The sequence below is a fragment of the Alosa pseudoharengus genome, unplaced genomic scaffold, assembly GCF_046254945.1.
Source record: "Alosa pseudoharengus isolate Yale_2024_CS ecotype anadromous, Long Island Sound unplaced genomic scaffold, YU_APseudo_1.1 YU_APseudo_1.1_scf_4, whole genome shotgun sequence".
Lineage (NCBI taxonomy): Eukaryota > Metazoa > Chordata > Actinopteri > Clupeiformes > Clupeidae > Alosa > Alosa pseudoharengus.
The window spans coordinates 25,782,270-25,792,339 of record NW_027468774.1 but is presented as its reverse complement, the minus strand read 5'-3'; the positions used below and the strand labels follow the sequence as shown (position 1 = coordinate 25,792,339).

Here is a 10,070-nt window from a genome sequence, read left to right as displayed (position 1 = left end):
TGTATGCAGCGTGGAGCAAATGACAACAGCGTTGTCAAAGGTAAGTAAGGCATTTAGTTTTATCCAATTGTTATGATAGTCAGTCTTTCTCGGTGTCGTGTTGCTTTAGCTAAGCTGATCTGACTGCCCACATTCCGTTAGCAGCTATCACTAGCTAACGTTAGTGATGTCTAGTTATGACTGAATGTTAGAAGCTTGCAATGTTCTGGGAAGACATAACCGATAGCTGCTAATGCTGAACAAGGATGTTCCTAAAACATTCACTTTCAGGAACAACTTTGTGTAAAATGGATGTCAGCAAGGAACGTTCTTGGAAATAGTGTGGTGTTGTTGAAATAGTAGCTGCTAGCTATTAGGCTAAGCTAGCCTGCTAGCTAATCTTAGTGGCTAAATTCCACCATAGTGATAGCCATACAGCTCAATTAGCTGCTACAGCTCAATTATCAAGGCAATGCAATAGTATAATTGTCTGGTTAGCTATTTACCTGTTTTGCTGAAAACATGTATGTTCCTAAAATATTAACCTTTATAGAAAGACCTTTGTATTGGATGCCAGCGAGGATAGCTATCTCACTGTGGAGTAAGCTAAACCCCCTCACTCCCGCCCAAAGTTTTTAGCAATGTCTTCCAACTGCTGCCACTCGATCTGCAGAGGCGCTGCATATAGGTTGAAAAAAATTAAATGGCAATGTAATTTTTAATGCAACATATGTCAATAGAATGCAGGCACATAAAACAATGGCAACCCCACATTCGCCGATCGCGCTCCCTTAAAAATGCTTGATCAGAGCCAACAAATGGACAAGTTATAGCTTCATCACTACAGTACGTAAATGTCCTCCAAGATGTTTAAAAAAAGTCCACTACACTACAAACCTATATAAAAAAAAAACAATTTTCTATTCTTGTTTGTTGTTGCAGACTCTTCTGTTGCTATGCAATGTAAGGACTGTCCATTTTCTCACCCGGAGAGACCCTCCTGACCCATTACAGGCTTCATCACGGTCACTAGGGAAAAAGCTGGCTCTGCCTCCACCCCCAGTGCGTGTGCATCTTTAAGACTTCAGGTAAGCTTACATTAAAATTTAATTTGGCATGGTACCATGCAAAAGACAAATCACCTCAGGTCGAAACTACATTCAGTTGTCAATAGTGTACATTCCAATGTGATTGCAGTGCAGTGGACTTTTTTAAACATCTTGGAGGACATTTACGTCGTGGTGAAGCTATAACTTGTCCATTTGTAGGCTGCGACCATAGCATTGGCAATGTACAAAACTTTGCGACACACAAAAGTAGGAAGCACAAACTTCATAATTAGGGAACTCGGAAATGCAGTAGGTGCACCAGTTAATGATGAACTCAACGTGTTTTAAAATGTATGCAGATTATCGCATATTTAATTAGATACTGCCTAATTTGCATATGTAAACACTAAATTACAGAAAACTTGTAATACTTTTTTTTTCATATTAATGTAAGTAATACATTAATATGAGTATAAGTAATACAACTGGGAAAGTTTCATAGTAATATCTGCTAGTTAAACATTTTACCCTATTCACCTCTAGTGTCTCGCGTTCCTCTCCTTCTCTTTACATTTTCTGTCCTGGCCTGGTTGCACCAGATGGTCGCTAAAAGGCACACGTGCGGAGAACTTTTAATTTATTTTTTGCAAATTTAGTGATGTAGTTCTGTGCTTTTCCACCAAGGATGCAGATGCTGAGGAGGACTAGAGGCATGAAAATTGGAATCTTGACCGTCATTGAAGACGACCACGCCATGAAAGCACCGGACATTGTCACCAATATCGCCATCGTCCTGGAAGAGACTGTTGTTCTACAGGACATCTTATACTTATACTCAATACTTATGACCCCTGTATTTTAAGGAAGAACATTTATTTATTTATGATACATTATTCATTCACAAAGAAAATTGGTGTTCTAATATGTTGGATATTCCCTCATTTTTTAACTTAAGGCATTAAGATCAATTTCCAAAAGATGATTTAATATTCTTCTTTTTAGTCAGCGTTTGCAGAGGTGCCAATAATTCTGGAGGGTACTGTAGGTCAGGGGTGTTCACACTGGCTAAAAATAAAAACATAGTTTGATCTATTTGGATTTTTGAGTTGTTATTTACACTTGTTTTTGGTTAGAGTCAATGTATTAGTTGGCATTAATATATATTTTCAAGTTGGGAGCATTTGTTGATTCAACTTGCTTATTTAAGTTCTTTACTGTCAAGTAGAACTTACTCAAAAAAGCTAGTGAAATGTGTTGACTTGTTTTTTTAAGTTGGAAGAACTTTTGATTCAACTTGAATTTTTGAGTTGCCTACCTAATGTAAGTCCACCTTACTTACAATACTAAGTTGGCATTACTAGATATTTCAAGTTAAAAGCACTTGATTCAACTTGAATTTTTGAGTTGCTAACCTACTGTAAGTCCACCTTACTCACAATACTAAGTTGGCATTACTAGATATTTCAAGTTGGGAGCATTTGTTGATTTAACTTGATTATTTGAGTTCTTCACTGTCAAGTTGAAATTACTCAAAAAAGCTAGTGAAATGTGTTGACTTGTTTTTTTAAGTAAACGCAGAGAGTTTTTTTTTACAGTGTATCGGGCGCCTACCATGGACTAGGCTGGGTGAAAATCAAAAGATTGCGTCAAAAGATTGAGCTTAACCATGGACATCATGGTTGCAAAATGCAAGGGAACATGAATCAGCATATTATTTGCACAAACAATAACGGACAGTAGCTCTTCAACTTTGCCCGTTAAAATGTGTATGAACAGTCTCGCAACGCATTTCATGAAGGCCCCTTTGGACATATCAGTTATTTGCACCACTGGGTAAAACGGCATTTTGTTTAAGACTAGGCTACTGGTATTTAATTTGTGCATTGACAATAAAGCTGAATATCATTTGAACTAGATGACTAAACTTATGCATATGTAGAAGAAGAAACATTCACAAAAATCCATGACATGACTTCTCTTCTTGATAGCTGTTGAAAACTGCATGGAACTGACAGGGATTGTTTTGTTTAATAATAAATAAATAAATACATTATGCTGCTACCTTCTGCTTTTCCCAAATACAATGTAGCCTACAGGTGTACCTTTCATCAGTCCAGTTGCAATGGATGGACTGTGATGAACTGCCCTACTTGTGATTGTTTAGAGATTTTAAAGGTTTTATTACAATGTTACAGATTTTTTGGCCCAGAAACAAATCTATTCACCTTTGCAGCGCCAGTAGGCTACTTTGTGTGCGGGATGTGTGCAAACACACATTCCAAACAAGCATACACAAAAGTTTCAAGAGTGAAGGATGGAGTAGAAGATGGAGACAAATTCATTAATATGATTTATTTTCGCGGAATGGATGTGCAGGACTGAGCGGCGGTCATATTTTGTACCGCTACGCGGTACATCTAGTTTGTTTTCAAGTAGCAGGGAATTCAAGCCAAACCGTTGCAACTCTGCCATCAATCATTATGTTCAGCCCGCCTAACGACTCTATACACGATTTGATTGGCCTGATAGAAGTTTAATTTTTCGAGCTCACAAGCAAACGGAGAGACTAGCCGCTAGGGTGCGTCTAGATTTCTAGGCTAACTCTAAAGAGCCTCATGAAGGAAAGAGATGAATCCAAATCTACATTAGTAAAGTCTGGATTAGTGGAAGACAGATTCAAGTACTGTCAACTGAGTAATCAGGTTACAAAACTAAATAGATGGATGAAAAAAGAATATTACATGCAAAGAATAAATGCTGTAAAGCAAGATGGTAAAGAGCTTTGGAAAACCCTTAATGAAATAATGGGGAGACGGACAATTGGTGGGGCTTCCTTTGTGGAATCAGAAGACATGACCAAACCATCTGATAGGCTATAGCGAATTATTTTAATGATTCCTTCATAAGGTCTTTGCTCTAAGGCAGAATATGGACAATACTGATTCTAATTATCTAAAGCTCATAAAAAAGAATGTAATGTTAGACAAGAGTTGCACTTTCCAGTTTAGTAGTGTGGAGGAGCGGGAAGTAAGGAAGTTGTTGAAGTCCCTGCCCGAACACAGCTCAGTGGGTACTGACATGCTGGACAGTACTTGGCCTGGCAGCTGACTATGTTTACGGTCCGTTATGTCATATATTAAATGCATGCTTAATGAAAGGTGTTTTTTCCACTATCTGGAAAGAAGGTAAAATTATTCCCTTACCTTAAGATGGCAGACTAGCACTCTCTGGGAAGAACAGTAGACCTATCACTATTCTCCCAGTTCTTAGTAAACTGACGGAGAGAATAGTCCACTCACAAATCTCAGGAATACTTTGACTGTTACGGCTTGAACACAGATTTCCAACATGCTTATATACATAACCATTCAACTTGTTCCGCCCTTACAGTAATGACAAATGACTGGATCATTTAAAGATGACTGGTGCAGTAGGCTATTACATGATTTTAGTGCAGCATTCGATGTCATAGATCACAATCTACTCATCGGTAAACTAGAATGCTATGGATTTAGTCCTAACGCCATCCAATTTATGAAGAGTTATCTCACAAGCAGGATGCAACGGGTTTATTATGCTGGCAACTGGTCCCACTCTAAGGTCTTGGACTGTGGAGTCCCACAAGGGAGCTGTCCGGGACCACTCTTATACGCCATCTTCACGATTTACCATCAGTTTTGTGTAAAGCAACCGTACAAATGTATGCTGATGATTCCACATTGTATTATGCTGCAAAAACTATCAGTGAACTGGACAATGTTTTATCAGCTGAGTTAAATATGGTTTTTGATTGGATAAAGCAAAATAAGTTGGTACTGAACATCTCAAAAACCAAATCAATTATCTTAGGATCAAGTCATAAACTGTCAACCACACCAAAGATGAGTATGAACTTGTCTGGGGAGGTAGATAAAGTAAAACTAGATGTACCGCGGAGCGGTACAAAATATGACCGCCGCCCAGTCCGGCACATTTTTTCCACAAAAATAAGGCACACTTGTCAAATTGTGTTCAGTTCCTACTTTGTTCCTGCTTAGCTTCAGTAATTCAGCAAAGTCAGGGTATCTGCTGGTCTGGCTGCTGGCTAAAAACAAAAGGTGAAAGGCATATATGATTCTAACTGTCTCACTGAATTGCATTATGCACACTCAATTCTCACTGGTATCTGCTAGACAACAAGTACCAAAACATGATTAGTTCATAGATTTCACATGTAAAATACATTTTATACAACCCCACCCCCATCTTGCCTGTTCATAATTCTGAGAAATTGTTGAATTGTGCGCATTTGTGCGTGTACGTGTTTATGTGTGTGTGTGTGTGTGTGTGTGCGTGCGTGCGTGCATGTGCTTGTGGGTGTGCCTGTGTGTGTGCATGTGCATGCATGCGTACATATATCTACTGTGTGTATATGTGTCATACGTATGATTACTGTGAATGTATGTGTGTGTGTGAATATCTGTTTATGCACATGTATGCATATGGAATTGGTTAACATGACCCCTGGAGGCAAACATACGCAAAAAATTGGTCATCCTAGGCCCTACGGTTCTCAAGATAGAGGCGGTTAGAGCCGAAACTGTACTGTACCGTACGTTTGTCCTGTCCTCTGTCTTGCGGATGTTGCGTAGTGTCTCGCGGCACTGTCTTGCGGAAGTTGCATACTGTCTTGTGGCACTGTATTGCGGAAGTTGGCTAGTGGTATCAAAGATTCTAGACAGATCACGAACAAAGCTATTTTTTGTCTTTATTTGTTTCGTTGGAAAATACAATTTCAATGTCGGGATGTTAGGAAGACATGTGGCTTGTAGAAAGTGGGTTCATAACTTACAACGCTGAATGTAGGGCGACGTCTGGCCAATATTATTCTGCTGTAAAACATGTTTTTGTTTATCCAGCATTGTCTTGCTTAAGTTACGTTGTGCCTTGCAGAACTGTCTTGTGTAAAGGTGTGCTAGGTGTGTAGCGCTGTCATGATGGTTGTCTCGTGGAAAGTGTAAAGTTAGGTAAAACGCCAAATAAAAACACAAGTATCCGTTGTCGACCTCGATTGCTTTGGAAATGTTTTGTTATGCCACCTAGGCCTATTAGGCTACCTTCCACCTCTTTCTGTTCTATTTGTTATTAACTTGTAGCCTAGGCTACTTGTAACCAAGAAATATATAAATCACTTTTTACTTACAACAAATAGCCTACGTATATTAATTAAACACTTAATGTATATTGTTGATATTCCACAAGCAGCATTAGTTCAAGTTCAAGTAGTTTATCGTCATGCACGCATAAAGGGAAATATAATTAATTAAACTCCTTGTGCCAGCAATTTTTTTAAGAATAGATAATAATTGTTTAGATAATTATTATAGGCAAATGTGTAAATATTTAGGCATCTTACCAGGGGGGTATTCCAAGTACGAGGTTTAGTGACAAACCTGGGTTAGTTAACACAGAGTAGGTGGTAAACCTCCTAATAGAAGAGCTGTATGGCTTCATTCTCCTAACAAAACAATACCATAGGGCTCTTGTTGTAGGAGGTTTACCACTTACTCTGAGTTAAGTTACCCAGGTTTATCACTAAACCATGTACTTGGAATACCCCCCAGGTCTGTTAAGTCATAGGCTTGCTTAACCAAATGTTGTAGACATCCATGGGTAGATGATCACAAAAACAGACAACTGGACAGTTTTGGAGAACACATTTTAATTCTAAACATAAGAACAAAAAAGCTTTGTAAACAAAAAAGCTTTGTAAATCTAAATACGGAAAACCTTGCATGGTTCAGTTCTCTCTCAGAACAAAATACACCATAAACTTAACACCAAAAAAAAATTTCCCCAGTACACACATATAGTAAATAATGAAATGAAGATAATAAATTGAAATCCAATAAGACATAAATAAATAAATAAATAAATAAATAAATAAATAAATAAATAAATAAATAAATAAATAACTAATACATGAAAAAAGAATGTATAAATACAGAAAAAAACAGCAATGCTTTGTTACTCCAATGCCGGATGCATGGACATGAACCTCTCAGCCAGAAACCTGCAGAAACCCTCGTGGTTCGTGACAATGTTGATGGAAACCTTCAAATGCAAACAGATTTCAAATTGGAAATAGCATGAGAATGTAGTGACAATATGCATGTTTGGTATGGTTTGGTCTGGCTGCTGGCTAAAAACAAAAGGTGAAAGGCATATATGATTCTAACTGTCTCACTGAATTGCATTATGCACACTCAATTCTCACTGGTATCTGCTAGACAACAAGTACCAAAACATGATTAGTTCATAGATTTCACATGTAAAATTCATTTTATACAACCCCACCTCCATCTTGCCTGTTTATAATTCTGAGAAATTCTTGATTGTTTGTGTTATGTTTATGTTATGTGTGTGTGTGTGTGTGTGTGAGTGTGTGTGTGTGTGTGTGTGTGCGTGCGTGCTTGTGTTTGTGCCTGCGTATGTGCCTGTGCATGCAAGCGTACATATGTCTACTGTGTGAGTATGTGTCATACGTATGATTACTGTGAATGTATGTGTGTGTGTGTGTGTATCTGTGCACATGTGTGCACATGAAATGGGTTAACATGACCCCTGGAGGCAAACATACAGAAAAAAATGGTCATCCTAGGCCCTACAGTTCTCAAGATATTCACAGAGAACTGTGTCTGCCCTACCCTCCTTTCGGGGGATCCAGTCCAGCGGGGGGGCTACAGATCAAAACGAAAAATGACGGTTCCATGCTATCCATGTGGGGGTACATGCCCACCAAGTTTTGTGTACCCCGGTCTTTCAGTGTCCCGGGAATCCTTGTTGGTGTACGTCACTAAATGTACACATAAATTATTTTATTGTAAGGCCCCCCATGAACGAAAGTACACAAAACTTGGCATGCATTCGGAGGGTGTCATAATGATCCTACACTTTTAATTTCGTGCAGTTTTGACCTTGTCAGCCAGAGATATTGTGATGAAAACACCTAATTTTTTGCTTTTTCATTTTTAACTAGGTGGCGCTATACATAAAATAAGTGGTAATGGGATGGGTTGACATGCCCCCTTAAGACCAACATACATAAAAAAGGTGGACCTCCTAGGCCCTACGGTTATCGAGATATTCACAGAAAACTGTCTCCGGCCACCTACAGGCCAGTTGGTGTATAGTAACATAAATTAATTTATTGTGTGGCCCCCCATGAACGGAATTCCACGAAACTTGGCGTGCATACAGAGGGTGTCATAATGATCCTACACTTCCAATTTTGTACAGTTTTGACTTTGTTAGGTCACAGATACCTTCAATTACAACACCTCATTTTTACTTTTTTGTGTTTAACTAGGTGGCGCTATACATGAAATGAGTGGTTATGGAATGGGTTGACATGGCCCCTTAAGATCAACATACAAAAAAAAGGTGGTCTTCCTAAACCCTACGGTTCTCGAGATATTCACACAAAACGGGGGGTTCAGTCCAGCGGGGGGGCTACAGATCAAAATGAAAAACGATGGTTCCATGTGGGGCTACATGCCCACCAAGTTTCGTGTACCCCGGTCTTTCAGTGTCCCGGGAATCCTTGACGGAAATTTGGCCATGTGAAAAAAAAAAAAAAAAAAAATCTGACTAAACCTATATCCTCCTGTAACCGAATCCATAGACCTCAGTTCTCTGTAGTGGACATAAGTTCTAGATGCATACCCCTTTACCCCTTTGAGCTATTCTATTAATTCCTGTGGTCTTTTAAACATTTTATGGAAGGAGGAGAGATAAGTCAAATAGTGTCTTCTTATTAAGCATTCATTATGATGGCAATATATGGTCTTGTTAATGAAAATGTCAGGAATCATATGATTAATTTTGAAAGAAGTTAAGTTATTTACATTTTGAAATAATAGTGACTTTATCAATGTCAATTATAATGGACACAAGGACCAAAATATTTAGATTTTTTGGGAAATTTAGGAGATCATTTGTATAGGATGAATGAGGGGGGGGGGGCAGATTTGGAGCTCTCAGGTGATGAGTGAGTGAAACAGAGATGAGGACTATGAACCTGTGCCTCAAGAAGATAGCGAAGAAGAGTAAGATTAAAAAATGAATTATCGCAGATGAAAGAAAAACATGAAAATTAAATGAACAATCCAGAAAAAAGAAATACAACTGTCCAAAAAGACAAATAAAGTAGTCTAGAAGGATAAATAACCTTTTCTCTTATATTTGGTTAAGTTTACCCTTAATTTAATACCACTAAAAGCATAATTTGTCCATTTTTGTCTATTTTCATGGCTACCTTTTCATACTAAAACGGTCCTTTTGTCCACCACAGGGGACATGCTATAAAAATTAAAAAAAAAAAAAAATTGTAAGATGTTTTTTTTTTTATCCTAAATAGAAAGGAAATCACAACAAAAAATAAATTGTTGGACACTTTTTTTTTCTTGGTTCCCAGGAGGATATGACCGCCGCTTTGCTGCACGGCGGTCATAATTACTGGGCACAATAATAGATAGTCAGCTCTCATGGGCAGAACACATCGATTCCATAGTGAAGAAGATGGGTTGCGGTATCTCCATGGTGAGGAAATATCTTTCTTATGTCCCTACACACATTGTGGGAAAGGTGTCTAAATCTTTTATGTCACCTGGATTATTGTGCACCTGTATGGTCATCTGCATCTAAATATCAACTAAAGAAACTAAACTAAACCTCTACACTTTAGTTTTGTATCACATTGTCCCATAAGAACAAACACTATTAGTATGCACCGTCGACTCTCATGGTTAATGGTAGAGAATAGGCTGAATTTCAATACAACTACATTTTTCAGAAACACTGTCTTTTCTTCTCAACCTGTTTTCTTATATAACCAAATGGTTAGGTGTGATCCGGTTCATTCTTTTAACAATAAACAATTAAACAGATGAGTGAAAATTCCATTCAAATGTCAAAACAAACAGAGCATTTCACTGGTGCACCTGTTCACAATTTAGACAAAAAAAAGTGGAGTGCAGTCAAGTTTTTTAAAAAATATTTTAA

General features: G+C 38.0%; 1 long non-coding RNA gene across 2 annotated transcripts; it reads left to right on the top strand.

Annotated features, from left to right (window-relative positions):
• Window positions 1–2,120, top strand: LOC143103103 (uncharacterized). 2 transcript variants are annotated; one of them, XR_012982721.1, is made up of 3 exons: window positions 1–40; window positions 922–1,067; window positions 1,713–2,120. It is a non-coding gene; the product is annotated as an uncharacterized LOC143103103 (long non-coding RNA). The 2 variants fall into 2 exon arrangements; XR_012982720.1 differs by having other exon boundaries at window positions 12–1,067.
• Window positions 2,121–10,070: the final 7,950 nt, after the last annotated feature.